The sequence below is a fragment of the Carcharodon carcharias genome, chromosome 12, assembly GCF_017639515.1.
Source record: "Carcharodon carcharias isolate sCarCar2 chromosome 12, sCarCar2.pri, whole genome shotgun sequence".
Taxonomy (NCBI): domain Eukaryota; kingdom Metazoa; phylum Chordata; class Chondrichthyes; order Lamniformes; family Lamnidae; genus Carcharodon; species Carcharodon carcharias.
The window spans coordinates 65,935,222-65,950,298 of NC_054478.1; the positions used below are offsets into that span (position 1 = coordinate 65,935,222).

A 15,077-nucleotide genomic window follows, 5' to 3' on the forward strand; every position below is an offset into this window, starting at 1 on the left:
TATGGATGATAAGATAGTTCGTGACTGATTTTACAGCACAGAAGATACAAATGAACATATGAATTAGGAGCAGGAGTAGGCCATTCAGCCCCTCGAGCCTGCTCCACCATTCAATGATCATGGCTGATCTGGTTATGCTCTCAACTCCACATTCTGCCTATCCTGATAACCTTGACTCTCTGGACTGTCAAGAATCTATCTACTTCCACCTTTAAAAATATTCAATGACCCTGCCTCCACCGCTGTCCGTGGAAGACACATGACCCTCTGAGAGAAAAAATTCTTCTCTCCTCTGTCTTAAATGAGAGAGCCCTTATTTTTAAACTAGTTCTAGTCTCTCCCACAAGGGAAACATCCATTCAGCACCCACCCTGTCAAGTCCCCTTAGGATCTTGTATGTTTCAATAAGATCACCTCTCATTCTTCTAAACTGCAATGGATACAGGCCCAGCCTGTTCTCATAAGATATCCCAGGCATCAATCCAGTGAACCCTCTCTGAACTGTTTCCAACACATTTATATCCTTTCTTAAAATAAGGAGACCAAAACTGTATACAGTGCTCTAGATATGGTCTCATCAATACCCTATACAACTGTCACAAAGCATCCCTACTTTGATATTCCATTTCCCTTGCAATGAATGACAACATTCCATGTATGTTCCTAATCACTTGCTGCACCTGCAAACTAACTTTTTGTGATTCATATACCAGGACACCCAGATCCCCCTGTACCTCAGAAGTTCTGCAATCTCTCTCCATTTAACTAATATGTTGCCTTTCTATTCTTCCTGCCAAAGTGAACAAGTTCACATTTTCCCACATTATACTCTGCCTGCCAAATTTTTTTTTCCACTCACTTAACCTATCAGTGTCCCTTTGCAGACTCCTTATGTCCTCTTAACTCTTTCCTTCCTATCTTTGTGTTATCAGCAAATTTAAGCAACCATATATCCAGCCCCTTCATCCAAGTCATTGATATAAATTGTAAATAGTTGAGGCTCCAGCACTGATCCCTGTGGCACTCCACTCGTCACATCTTGCCAACCCGAAAATGACATTTATGTCTACTCTCCATTTCCTGTTAGCTAACCAGTCCTCAGTCCATGCTAATATGTTACCCCCTACACCAAGAGCTTTTATTTTGTGTGGGAACCTTTGATATGGCACTTTGTCAAATGCCTTCTGGAAATCTTAAGTACAGCACATCCACAGGTTACCCTTTATCCATATTGCTTGTTACTTCTTCAAAGAACTCCAATAATTTAGTCAAACATGATTTCCTTTCATAAAACCATGTTGACTTTGTCTGATTGCAATGAGATTTTCTAAGTGCCCCACTATAACCTGCTTGATAATAGATTCCAGCAATTTCCCTATGACCGATGTTAAACTAACTGGCCTTTAGTTTCCTGCTTTGTCGTCTCCTTTTCTTGAATAGAGAGGTCACATTCACTATTTTCCAATCTGATCAGACTTTTCCAGAATTCAAAATTCCAGACGAGGCAAGTGGGCCATGCTGCGTCCCTGCAAGCTCGCTCTCCCTTGCCCCTCCCTCCTCCTGCCCCCCCCCCCCCCCCCCCCCCCCCCCCTCTGCTGCAAAGAATGCGGCTCATGAGCTTCTGAAGGGGAATTAGGGAGGGGCAATGCTGAGTTTACCAGTGATGTCCACATCCCGTAAGTGAATTTAAAAATAAATATCTGGAGGAAGTGAGCTGAATGATATCTTCATTTCCTATCCTGACCAAGCAGGTCCAGTTAACTGTCAACTGAGGCTGCTGCAAACTTGGCTGTTCCTTTCACTTTCCACTTCCTCCCCTTACTTTAAAGATGCCGCACCCACAAGAAAGTTTTAGGGACCTATATCAGAACACAAAGTGTTGACTGCACCTTCCAAAGACTCATAAACAACAGATTCCTGTTGTGAAGTATGGGACTGGGGATATGATAAGACAATACTACATAATTGTAGCTGTACTCCCTACAGAGGGCACCCTGAAACCTACGTTGTTCACCTCCCAAACAATGAAACTGTATCTATATGATGTGAAAGGTGAAGCAAGGGGAAGGAGATGGAGACTTTGAGGAAATCCGATCATTTGCTGAGTGGAAGTCAGGAGGTGACTGCAGAAAGAGATGATCTCAATGCCAAGGCAGTGTCATCCATGGCTGAGCGGAAACTCTGTCGCCTCTGATTGAAAATATTCACGTTCCACTCGAGACTTAATCACACCATCTAGGCTAGCATTCATCCCCCCCCCCCCCCCCTTCCCTCCCAAAAAATTTCCTCTGGAATGTGAGCACATAACTGGCAACCAAAAAACCCTCCATCGCCTATGCAAGAACGAAAGGAAGAAAATTGTGCTTCCACAGGCTTGCACTTGTAGAACGTGGAACTGAGATAAGTCACGTTTCTGACTAGAGGAATCATTGATCTTTCTTGATATACTCTGGGCAAAATCAGGACGCTTCTACTTAATAGACAGCATAAGGAGATTTACAACAAAAATCGTTTGGATATATCGGTACTCCTGCTGTATGAACTCCCCCATCCCTGCTCATGGGACCATTCAGGTGTAGGTCCCTAAAATGTCCGACTAAGATTGAGCTAGCCCTCAATTCTAGAACTACATATAATTGTATATGGAACAAAAACAAAAATACCTGAAAAACTCAGCAGGTCTGACGGCAGCTGTGGAGAGGAACACAGTCAAAGTTTCGAGTCCGAATGACTCTTCATCAGAACTAAGGAAAAATAGAAAAGAGGTGAAATATAAGCTGGTTTAAGGAGGGTTGGGACAGGTAGAGCTGGATAGAGCTCCAGTGATAGGTGGAGATTGCCAAAAGAAGTCATAGACAAAAGGACAAAGAGGTGTTGACGGTGGTGATATTAGCTAAGAAATGGCTAATGGGGACATTAAGGGTAGAAAGCAGGACGAGCAAGGGACAGATAGCCCTGGTGGGGGGGAGAATTGAAATAGGCTAAAAGGTACAGATAAAACAATGAACGCAAATACATATAAAAATAATGGAAATAGGTAGGAAAATAAAAAAAATATATAAATTATTGGAAAAGGGGGATCGGGGAAAGGGGTGGGGATGGAGGAGAGAGTTCATGATCTAAAGTTGTTGAACTCAATATTCGGTGCGGAAGGCTGTGCCGTACCTAGTGAGAAGATGAGTATATGTATATGAGTAATTGTATATGACCTCCATTACATATCTGTGCAGTTATTGTGGAGCCTATTTGACAGTAAGTACAGGGAGTCCTCACTTTAAGTTGTGGCTGCATTCCTGAAAATTGTGACTTTAAGTGAAATGACTTGAAAGGAATCACAGGTTCCCATAGGAATTGATGTTAAAGCCAGGGTTAGATTCCTTAGGCATTTCTCGCCCAGAAAAACCAATGCACAGGTTGAAATACTGTGCTGTACACATGCAGCACTGTGCATTCCTCACTGAAATAACTTGCAAAAAAAATCACTAAATATAAAAGAAGTACAATATTAAAATGTTTAAAAGAATTACAGTACTCTCGCCTACAATACATAACTTTGAAATTGACCAGGCTCCTTCTGATGGCAGAAGTTGGTCGGTGCAGGAAGCAGCTGAAGTGTGAGAACTACCTGCACTGACCAATTTCTTCACCAGATGGAGTCCAGGACTTCGGTGCAAGTTCAGCAGGGGAGCCATGAGCCAGGAGCGTAGCCAGCAACAGGAGCCAAGAGAGGAGCAGCAAGAACAGACCTGGTGACTAAGGTAAGGACAGAGGCAAGGCTAGGGAATAATGCCAGGAGACAAGGCTGGGTAGAGGCAAGGCTGGGGAGCAACGCCAAGAGGCAAGGCTGGCAGCGGGAAGAAAATGGAGTGATGGTGAGAGTGGAAGTTCAGCAGAAAAGGTCATGTGAACACACAGGCCACAGAAGAGATGTCAAATGAGATTAAAGTGAAACTGGCAATGTTAAATGGATACAAACAACGTTAAGCGAGTCAGCATTAAGCGGGGCCTTAGTATACTCAGTTTCAAGCAGTGTCCTGAGAAAGCATCTTAATTGCTTAAAATAAATAAAATTACTGTTAAAGGATCTACTGTTGTGCTCAGCAGGTCCTCTGAGCCCCTAACCAGTATTTTAAATGATTATTTGTGTATGCTACACCTGATTAATTATAGTATCAACACGCTTAGAATTGTGAATTAAAAGACTTGTTCAATTTACTGAAATGTACTGCAATTGGACTTTAAATTCAATATTTTATCAGTACTAAATCTTGGTCAAACACTTATGTAAACATTTTATGATGAATTTCTCAGTATACAAATTAATTTTTAATAAGCGACACTTGCAAATTCCGTTATATCATAACTTACTCACAGGTGTTCATTAAAATTCACCACAATGTTAACATTAATAAATTTGTGATTTTCACAGATAAACAATAATGTTTGAAATTGGCCAAGCTGAAAGCCAGCTTCACATCTTTTTAAGTTGATATCAAGCTGTAAGCTAGCATATTGACTTAATTAACATGCCTTTTAAGAAGATTGAATTTTATTTATTTTCAGGGTATGAAACTCTTTTCTCTCCAACCAAGTGTCATAGCGCAATGAACCTTCAATGAGCTTTTTTCTTAAAGTTTTCAGCTTTTGCATCATGTTGCTGAAATACAGACTCGTGTTGCAACAACAAAACTTCTCAAATGTCAGAAGTTTTTTTTAACTAATATAATCGGAACCTACAAAATAAGATCTTAGGTTTTAATTAATTAAAATTTTAATTTAAGGCTGCCTTAGCTGCTACTTATATTGAACTGATTTCCAACTTTATAGTGCTGTAGAAAAAATATTTGCACCTTCAGCTCCACACATTTACAAAGGTGATGTCAAGGTGAAAGCAGACATGCAGAATGGTTGGAAGTCATTGATATTCTGACTCTGAGGCTACAAATGACTCTGTGGCAGATGGAGTCTTTGTCAAGGAAGAAAAATGGCAGTTCAGGAGCATCAGAACTGTTTCTGCTATCAACTCGGCTGTGACCTTCTCGTATTCAGTGACCTTTGGTTTCCTCTGATCAATTGTTCTCATTTTCTTGCTAAGTAAGAAATGTAAAAAATCTTATGATTGCAGAAATCCACTACATTGTAACAAGCTTTTTTGCTTTGAGAAGCTGTTTTATAATTTGAACAAAGTAAGAAAACTGTTTCAGAAGTGAGTAACTATGTTTTAGCTTGTATGCTAGTATTTCTTCTCACTAATTCACACAGATTTGGCATTGGTGAACGGCAATATTATCAAATATTTGCTGTGATAAAAACAGAGATGTGAATTAAATTATTTATTTTTGACTTAGATTATTTTCAGCTATATTTCTGTCATTACTATCAAGTTAGAAATAGGAACATCTGTTGTAGTGTAATTCATTTTCCAGGAATCCTGTGACATGTGAACAGTTTAAAGAAATTAGAAAATTGATTTGCTTCCAGAAAGAACATATCATTCAATATAGTGGTTTTCCTCTCTAGCAGGAAAAGGCCGGAACAACCTGTCTGTGTGTATCTATCTCTTTGAACTCCAAATCTTTTGATTCTTCCATATCTTGTTTACAGATTTATATCACCAATTGTCATTTGTCCTTTTTGATATTGATAGAAATTTGAACTTAACAGCAAATACCATAGTATTATGTTGAAGTCTGTAATTGCAATCTAAGATTTTGTTATAATGGTTCTTTGCAAAGCTTTTGTTTTTTTTGTGTGTTTTACAAAGTTCATCACTGTGCTTTGTGAGGGTGGGGAGGTAGCAGGACTTCAGCCCTCAGTCAGGGGTACAGAAGGCTGAGGTTACACACATTGGATGGGTGTCAGATGTGTTTGGTTGAAATTTTTTGAGAAGTGAGGGGATTGAGGGGCTTAGTAATCTTATGCTTTGTTGGGTAAGCAGGTGTTGGAGGTAGATGGAATTTGGAGGCAGGGTGTGGAATCATGAGTTTTAACTCAGTGGGTGAGGAATTGTATCTTGAAGGATTAAGGATAATTGCACTGTTTGCTTAGAACTAAGGATAATATTTCAGTCTCTGTAATTGCTCAAGCCATTCAGTTTCTTAACTTGCTTCGAAGAGCAGGCCAAACAGCTATTACACAAGTTCTCATTTTTGAAGACTGGTTACTTCAACGTGTCCTTTGACATTTTTCAGCTTTCATCTCTGGCTTTCGGGGTATGGGAGTGCCAGAATGCCTGCTCAGTTTTGGTGCAAGGGTCCGCTTGATTTTTTTTTTAATACACTTTTTTTATGGGATGTGGGTGCCGCTGCTAGGCCAGCTTTCATTGACCATCCCTAATTGCCCTTGAGAAGGTGGTGGTGAGCTGCCTCCTTGAACCGCTGCAGTCCTGTGGTGTAGGTGCACCCACAGTGCTGTTAGGGAGGGAATTCCAGGATTTTGACCCACCGACAGTGAAGGAACGACGATGTATTTTCAAGTCAAGATGGTGAGTGACTTTGTAGGGGAACTTCCAGGTGATAGTGTTCCCTTGTGCCTGCTGCCCTTGTTCTTCTAGATGGTGATGGTCGTGGGTTTGGTAGGTGCTGCCTAAGGTGAATTCCTGCAGTGCGTTGGTGGTGGAGGGAGTGAGCGTTTGTAGATGGGTTAACAACTAATGTGGAAAATTGCCCGGATCTGTCCAGTACACACAAAACAGGACAAATCCAACCCGGCCAATTACCACCCCATCAATCTACTCTCAATCATCAGTAAGGTGATGGAAGGGCACCCTCAGCCCATGAATGAATAAAAAAAAATTACACCAAGAAACAATACTACCCGAGTATTAGTTGGGGATAAAATTTTGAAGACAACAAACTGGTTTATGAAGCAAAAACAAAAAATGCTGGAAAAACTCAGCAGATCTGACAGCATCTGTGGAGAGAAAGAGAGAGTTAACATTTTGAGTCCGTATGACTCTTCTTCAGACTTGCTGAGTTTTTCTAGCATTTTTTGTTTTTGTTTCAGATTCCCAGCATCTGCAGTATTTTGCCATTAAGTAACTGGTTTATGTTGAGCTATCAGGTTACAATACAAAAAATAACTTGCATTACTGCTGGGATTTTTTTACTCAGCAGCAAATTACTGTTGTTCTCACTTATTGCAGCTGTGGCAGTGGTTTATTTTCAGATTATTAATATAGACGATAGTTCCCTCTCTCTTAAGCTTTATGAAGTTAATAGCTGGTATCTAAAAGATCAGTTAAAAACTGATTCAAGTTCATTGTCCAGTTTTAAATATGACTCATCATCCAATCTGAAATTTGAGATCATTCAGTATTAATTTATTACAGACTCTAGATGGGAAAAGAAAAACAATATTATCAAGAAAGATTTATATGGAATCTTTCACATTCTGATGGTGCCTGGATGCATTTCACAGTCCAGGAATTACTTTGTTGTTTTGTAGGTAAAAAAGACAATTTGCGCACATCAAGGCCCCACAAAAAGCAACAAATAAATGACTTGAATAAATGAATATGAATAATAGAATATGATTAAATAAATGAATCTGTTGATTTATGTTGATTGAAGGAGAATTATTGGCCAGGATACTGGAAAAACTTTTTAGCGCTGAGATCTTTTACATCTACTTGAACAGGCAAATGGAGCCTTCATGTTTCATTGGAAAACTGGCTCCTCTTACAATGAGGGAGTGCTGCATTGTAAGAGTGAAAGTTCCTGGAATGGAACTTAACCTGTAACTTCTGACTCCAAGACAAAAGTGCAATATTTCTCCAAATAGATATATAATATCCATTGTAAAATTGCATGACCTTTAGTCAGAATTATTTCTATCTCCTATTCCTTGCAATAAAATAGTCAAACTTTAAATGGACAACATCATTTAAAAACAATGCTCAGCAGATCCTTATTAGTTTGCAAATATTGAATGCTGTGAAATCAGTCATGGCATCCTATTGCATCACTTACATAGCATAATTTTCCTCAGCCAAGGAAAGCTTGTTTCTTTAAAATGGTACTTCTTTGCAATAACATTGCTTATAGTTTTTGATTTTTCAATAGACAGAAATATACAAATTTACTTTTCAATTTTCTTTCTTCTTCTGAGTGCTTTGACTTTCTCTCTGAGCTATTTACACAGGCACGTGTCACCCTCTGACAGCCTGCCTAAGCGACCATTGTACTGCACCCTCACAAATCTGCCTGTCAGAGATTCATCTGTCCATGACATTATTGGTAGCAGTGGCAACCACACAGTCTTTATGGAGATGATGTCATGTCTTCTCACTATGGTTACCCCCCATCAAGTTGTGTAGCACTATCACTGTATAAATAAGATAGATTCAGAATAGATCTAGCCACACAAAATTGGGCAGCCATGAGGCGCTGTGGGCCATCAGTAGCAGTAGAATTGTATTCAACCCAAAATCTGTAATCTTGTGGACTGGCATTTCCTTGGCTTTACCATTACCATCAAGCCAAGGATCAGCACCCAGATCCCTCTGGACCATAGTTCTTCAATTTCTCTCCATTTAAACAATATGCTACTTCTCTATCCTTCCAGCCAAATTGGCAAGTTCATGTTTTCCCACATTATAACACCATCTGCAAATTTTTTGCCCACTGACTTAACCTATCTATACCCCTTTGCAAATTCATTATGTCCTCTTTACAACTTTCTCTACTACCTCTTTGCTAAATTTGCTGATGGCACAGCCATACATTCGGTCTTTACATCCAAGTTATTGATATAGATTGTAAATAATTAAGGTCTCCGCACTGATCCATGTGGGATTCCACTGGTTACATCTTGCAAACCCGAAAATGACCCATTTACCCCTACTCTGTTTCCTATTCGCGAACCAATCCTCTATCAATGCTAACATGTTACCCCCTACATAATGAGCTCGTATTTTGTGTAATAACCTTTGATGTGACACCTTGTTTGATGTCTTCTGGAAATCCAAGCACACCACATCCACAGGGTCCCACGTTGTTTGTTACTTCCTCAAAGAACTGTAATAAATTAGTTAAATGTGATTTCCCTTTCGCAAAACCATGTTGACTCTGCCTGATTGCATTAAGATTCCTCAATAATGGATTCCAGCATTTTCCCTATGACAGATGTTAGGCTAACTGGTCTGTAGTTTCCTGCTTTCTGTCTCTTTTCCTTGAATAAGGGAACTACATTTGCTATTTTTGAATCTGATGAAACCTTTCTAGAATCTTGGGAATTTTGAAAAATTAAAACCAATGCGTCTTCTATTTCAGCAGTGTTTAGTTCTAATGATTTTCTCAGGACCCTCTCCCTGGTGATTGTAATTGTTTAAAGTTCCACCCCCCCTTTCACTTCTTGATTTACAAGTATTTTTGGGATATTATTTGTGTCTTCTACAGTGAAGACGGACACAAAATATCTATTCAGCACTTCTGCCATTTCCTTATTTCCCATTATTTTTCTTGACTCATTTTCCAGAGGACCAATGCTCACTTTAGTTATCCTTTTCCTTTTTAAATACCTGTAGAAACTCTTACTCCTGTGTTTTTATTTTTAGCTAGCTCTCTCTCGAACTCTAATTTCTCCGTCCTCTTTTTCTTTAGTCATTCTTTGCTGGTTTTTATATTCTGTCCAAACTTCTGACCTGTCGCTAATCTTTGTGTATTGTACACTTTTTCTTTGAATCTGATACTACCCTTAATTAGCCACAAATGATGTATCCTTTTACTTTCTTTCTTACTGGAATGTATCTTTACCGATTGTTACGAAATATCTAGTTAAATGTCTTTCACCACATCTCTACTGACCTAAGTCTTAACCTAATTTCCCAGTTTACTTTAGACAGCTCTGTCCTCATAGCCTTACAATTGCCTTTATGTAAGTCTTAGACATGAGTCTTAGACCCACTCTTCTCTTCCTAATGCTAAGCTCATGATGCTGGGGATCTTGAGAGGGGGCTGAAATTGATCATCCACTTGGCATTTCTGGCTGAAGATGGTTGCACATGCTTCAGCTTTGTCTTTTTCACTGATGTACTGGTGTCATTGGGGATCAGGGTATTTATGGAGCTGCCTCCTCCGATTAGTTATTTAATTGTCCACCACCATTCATGACTCGATGTGGTAGGACTGCAGATTTGATTTGATCTGTTGGTTGTTGGATCGCTTAGCTCTGTCAATTGCATGCTGCTTCTGCTGTTCGGCATGCAAGTCATTCTGTGTTGTAGCTTCACCAGATTGACGTCTCATTTTTAGGTATGCCGAGCACTACTCATGGCATGCTCTCCTGTACTCTTCATTGAACCAGGGTTGATCCACAGAATTGATGGTAATGGTGGAGTGAGGGGTGGACTGGGTGACAGTTCAAAAGCAGTGCAAGAGGGAATGAGCGAGAGAGCAGACCTGTTGAGAGCTCAACCGGCACACGCGAGAGAGTAAGAGGGAGAGTGAACACAATGCGAGAGGAAGCATGGACCCGGTGGAAGTTCGAAAGCGGGTAGGCTGTGTCTGTGGCCACCTTCTGAGAAAAATTAAAGTGTGACACCACAAGCAAACAGGTAAGTGATTGGTTGATGAGTATTTTGCTTGTTATTCTATCAAAGCTCAGGTAAGTTATTAGTAAATATAAGGTTTTATTCGTATAGTATCAAGGTTTAGTAACAGCAGTAGAGCTTATTAGGAGAATTAGGGTTTATTAATTATAAATTAAGGAAAAATAAATTAACACACAATAAAGATTACAAGGCAGGTGATGTGTTCTGGCTGCAGTATGTGAAGTTGATGGATGCCAGAGTGATCCAAGGTAACCACATCTAAAGTAAATGTCTGTCTGATTCGAGGAGCTTTGACTCTGAGTCGGTGAGCTGGAGCTGAGCTACATGGACAGCGATGCACCAAGGAGGATGAAAGTTACCTGGACTCTTTGTTCCAGAAGCCAATCACACCTCTTAGGATAGGGCCGTCTGATTTGGTCAGGGACTGCAAATGAGGCAGGTAAGGGGACGGAGAAGGTAGAGCAGAGGAACCTCAGTCCTTACAATTGTCCCAAAAGGTTCCAAGTTCTTGCAGCTTGTTCGAATGAGAATAAGAGCTGCAAGGCAATAGCTTCAAGGCAGAGCTAGGTAGATTTTTGATAGGCATGGGAGTCAAGGGTGATGGGAGGCAGACAGGAAAATGTAGTTGAGACCAAAACCAGTTCAGCCATGATCTTATTGAATGGCAGAGCAGGCTCGAAGGGCCAAATGGCCTGCCCCTGTGTTCCTCTGAGGGATATGCCAGGCCATGAGATTACAGATTATGGTTGAATATAATTTTGCTGATGATCCACAGTGCTTCAAGGATACCCATTTTTGAGTTGCCAAATCTGTCCTAACTCTATCCCCTTTAGCACGGTGGAAGGGCCACACAACATGATGGAGGGTAAATAGTGAAGACAGGATTTCTTCTCTGTAGTGGTCACGTGTACCAATACTGTCATGGACCGATGCATCAGCAACAGGTAAATTGGCACTGATGATTTGACAAGTAATTTGACAAGCAAGTGTTCAATGAATGGCATGGCATTAGGAAGTTCTGAGGAACAAAGGGACTTTGGCGTGTGTGTCCATAGATCTCTGAAGGCAGAGGGGCCTGTAGTGGGGTGGTGAAAAAGGCATTTGGGACACTTGCCTTTATCAATCGAGGCATAGCTTACAAAAGTAGGGAGGTCATGTTGGAGTTGTATAGAACCTTGGTGAGGCCACAGCTGGAGTACTGTGTGCAGTTCTGGTCGCCACATTATAGGAAGGATGTGATTGCACTGGAGGGGGTGCAGAGGAGATTCACCAGGATGTTGCCTGGGATGAAACATTTAAGAAGAGAGGTTGGATAGACTTGGGTTGTTTTCGTTGGAGCAGAGAAGACTGAGGGGTGACCTGATCGAGGTGTACAAGATTATGAGGGGCACGGACAAGGTGGATAGGGAGCAGCTGTTCCCCTTAGTTGAAGGGTCAGTCACAAGGGGACATAAGTTCAAGGTGAGGGGCAGGAGGTTTAGGGGGGATGTGAGGAAAAAAGTTTTTACCCAGAGGGTGGTGACAGTCTGGAATACGCTTCCTGGGAGGGTGGTGGAGGTGGGTTGCATCACATCCTTTAAAAAGTACCTGGATGAGCACTTGGCATGTCATAACATTCAAGGCTATGGGCCAAGTGCTGGTAAATGGGATTAGGCAGGTAGGTTAGGTGTTTCTCATGTGTCGATGCAGACTCGATGGGCCGAAGGGCCTCCTCTGCACTGTGATTCTGTGATGAGGTCGAGTTGGCTTTTCCCTCCTGTTGCTTCCCTCACCACCTGCTGTAGACCCAGTCTAGCAGCTATGTCCTTCAGGGCTCAGCCAGCTTGGTCAATAGTGGTACTATGGGGCCACTCTTGGTGATGAACATTGAAGTCCCCACCCAGAGCACATTCTGTGCCTTTGCCACCCTTGGTGCTTCTTCTAATTGGTATTCAACATGGAGAAGTGCTGATTCATCAGGGGGAGCTGAGGAGGTAATCAGCAGGAGGTTTCCTTACCCATGTTTGACCTGATGCTATGAGCTTTTGTGGGGTTGATGTTGAGGACTCCCAGGGCAACTCACTCACAACTGTATATCCCTGTGCTGACACCTCTGGTAGATCTAACCTGGATGGAACAGGACATACCCAGGGATAGTAATGGTGGTGTCTGGGACATTGTAAGGTATGATTTGTTGAGTATGGCTATGTCAGGCTGTTGCTTGACTAGTCTGTGGGGTAGCTCTCCCAATTCTGGCACCTGCCCCCAGATGTGACTAAGGAGGACTTTGTAGAGTTGACGAGGCTGGGTGTATTGTTGTCATTTCTAGTGCCTAGGTTGAAGCCAGCTGGTCTGTCCGGTTTCATTCCTTTTTGACTTTTTTGTAGTGGTTTGGTGCGTTGGAATCATTTGTTAGCCATTTCAGAGGGCATTTAAGAATCAGCCACATTGCTGTGGGTCTGGTGTCACATCTAGGCCAGGTCAGGTAAGGATGGTAGATTTCCTTCCCGAAAGGAACTAAAAAGTGAACTGGATGGGTTTTTATGACAGTCAAAGACAGTTTCATGGTCTCTATTATTTGGACTAGCTTTTAGTTCCAGATTTATTAATTATTCAAATTTAAATTCTTCTGGCTGCTTGGTGGGATTTGAACCTGTGTCTCCAGAGCATTAGCCTGAGTTAATAGATTACTAGCCCAATGGCATTACCACTATGCTACTGCCTCCTCAATCATTGTTTCAGGTTGTTGGTTCCTGCCTTTATTTGCATCCGAAGCTTCCTATCTTTTAGTTTTTATTTTCACTTTTTCAGCCCTAAACCTGATTTCTCAGAATTGAAATAAAAAGACAACAAAGTACATGGCAAACGATCGTCTTTTGGACTGTCAGAACATTTTTATTTTCCTTTGCCACTTGTATATAAGCCCGACTTTGTATGTAACATAGTGAGCCCTGTGCACATTGAAGAATTAAAATCAATGACACAGAAAATTCCGGAAAAAGAGCTTTAAGAAATTGACAACCATAAAAAGTAAATAAAATAAATCTTAAGTCTGCAAGGTCAAACTTGGTAATTAACCTGCAGCTGCCAACCACAATGTGGGAAAGCTACTAATATCCACTAATTAGCTTGATTGCAATAATAGTTTAATGCTGGCCAACACATAGTGTCCGATGGAGGGCTATTGCTACATTTGTAGTTCCTCAATTTAATGGAAAAGGAGAGAGGAGGAAGAATGGTAATATTCATAAAGGTGACATCACAAAGAAGACTACTGCTTGCAAAATCTATTTTATGTCTTGCACAGACTCTGTGTTTTGTGTGTGTGATGTAAAGTGGTTTAAAACCCCTCTGGTAAACAAATTGATACAGCAATAATTCCATCTGGTCTTTTATGTAAAAAAAACTTAGGGCTGGATTTTTGCCGAGTTGGGGTGACTAGGGAGTCTTATAAAAATGGCAGGCCGGTCCTGATTCCAGGATTCCTGGCCCTGTTTCTGGAGTTTATGATTTTCAGGAGTGCCTTTTAAAGGTGCAGGCTGGTATGGGTCACGAGCATGTGCCCTGCAATCCTGACCTGGCTGGCTTCATTGCACAGATGTGCACGTCTTAGTTCTCTGCAATTTCATGGAGTTGGGCCAGCTTCTCCAAAGAGCCATGGTTCATGGCATCTCAAGAGGTGTTGTGAACCAGAGTCTGCATGAGGGAACATTTTTAAAGGTAAGTTCAAAAAGTCCTCCTCATTGCCTCCATGCCAAGGTATGTCCCCAAACAACCCCTATGACTCCTCTAATGCCCCCCCTTGCCAAGCAATGGCACTTCCATGTCCATCACCCACTATACATTGTATAGAACCAATGAACCTTATCGTGACAGTTGGATGTGCAAAAACTTTTTTAAAAGTCATTCATAACTTTCCACATGCTTAAAAAAAAATCATTTTTTGCTGCAGCCCAATAGAAGTGTCAATCATCCAGACTCTTTACAGTATCAATAGCAGAAACAGCAAACACTTGAAATTCTCTTTATCCTTTGCAAATAAACATTGAGAAATTGACAGCATGGATCAGAGATCCAGAGCTGTCATTCAAGCAATGTTTCCCCTCGGGCTCAGGACTTTGAACAGGCTAATGGATTCCTGGGCTCTCAGCCAAATCCCATTGTCTATGTAGATGTTTGGGGTTTTATTTCTTGAAATAGCATCATTTAGACCTTAAAATCAACGTGCTTCTGTAGTATGTCCCTTCACTGGCTATAACTATTTATCTCATTGATAGGAATAGATCAATAGGTAGTGCTTTAATCTTGGAAACAAAAGGCCATGATTGAAGTCGTAGGAGACTTTATCACATAACCTAGGCTGACCCTTCAGTGCAATACCGAGGGATTGCTGCATTGTCAGAGCTGCTGTTTTGCAGGTCATATGTTAAGCTGAGGCTCTGTCGGCCCTTTCAGGAGGATGCAAAAGATCTCACGGCACTATTTCAAAGAAGAGCAGGGGAGTTCTCTATGGTATCCTGGTTAATGTTTATCCCTCAACCAACAT

General features: G+C 41.1%; 1 protein-coding gene across 9 annotated transcripts in view; it reads left to right on the top strand.

Annotated features, from left to right (window-relative positions):
• baz2ba (bromodomain adjacent to zinc finger domain, 2Ba) overlaps window positions 1-15,077 on the top strand; it is a 313,230-nt gene that overhangs the window by 70,715 nt on the left and 227,438 nt on the right. The window contains exon 1 of one of the 9 annotated variants that reach the window (XM_041200665.1): window positions 10,540-10,555. The exons of the other annotated variants lie outside the window; for them this stretch is intronic. The gene's annotated coding sequence lies outside the window, so the exon portion shown is untranslated. Of the gene's footprint in view, window positions 1-10,539; window positions 10,556-15,077 lie in introns of those variants that run through there. 9 annotated transcript variants of the gene reach the window in all.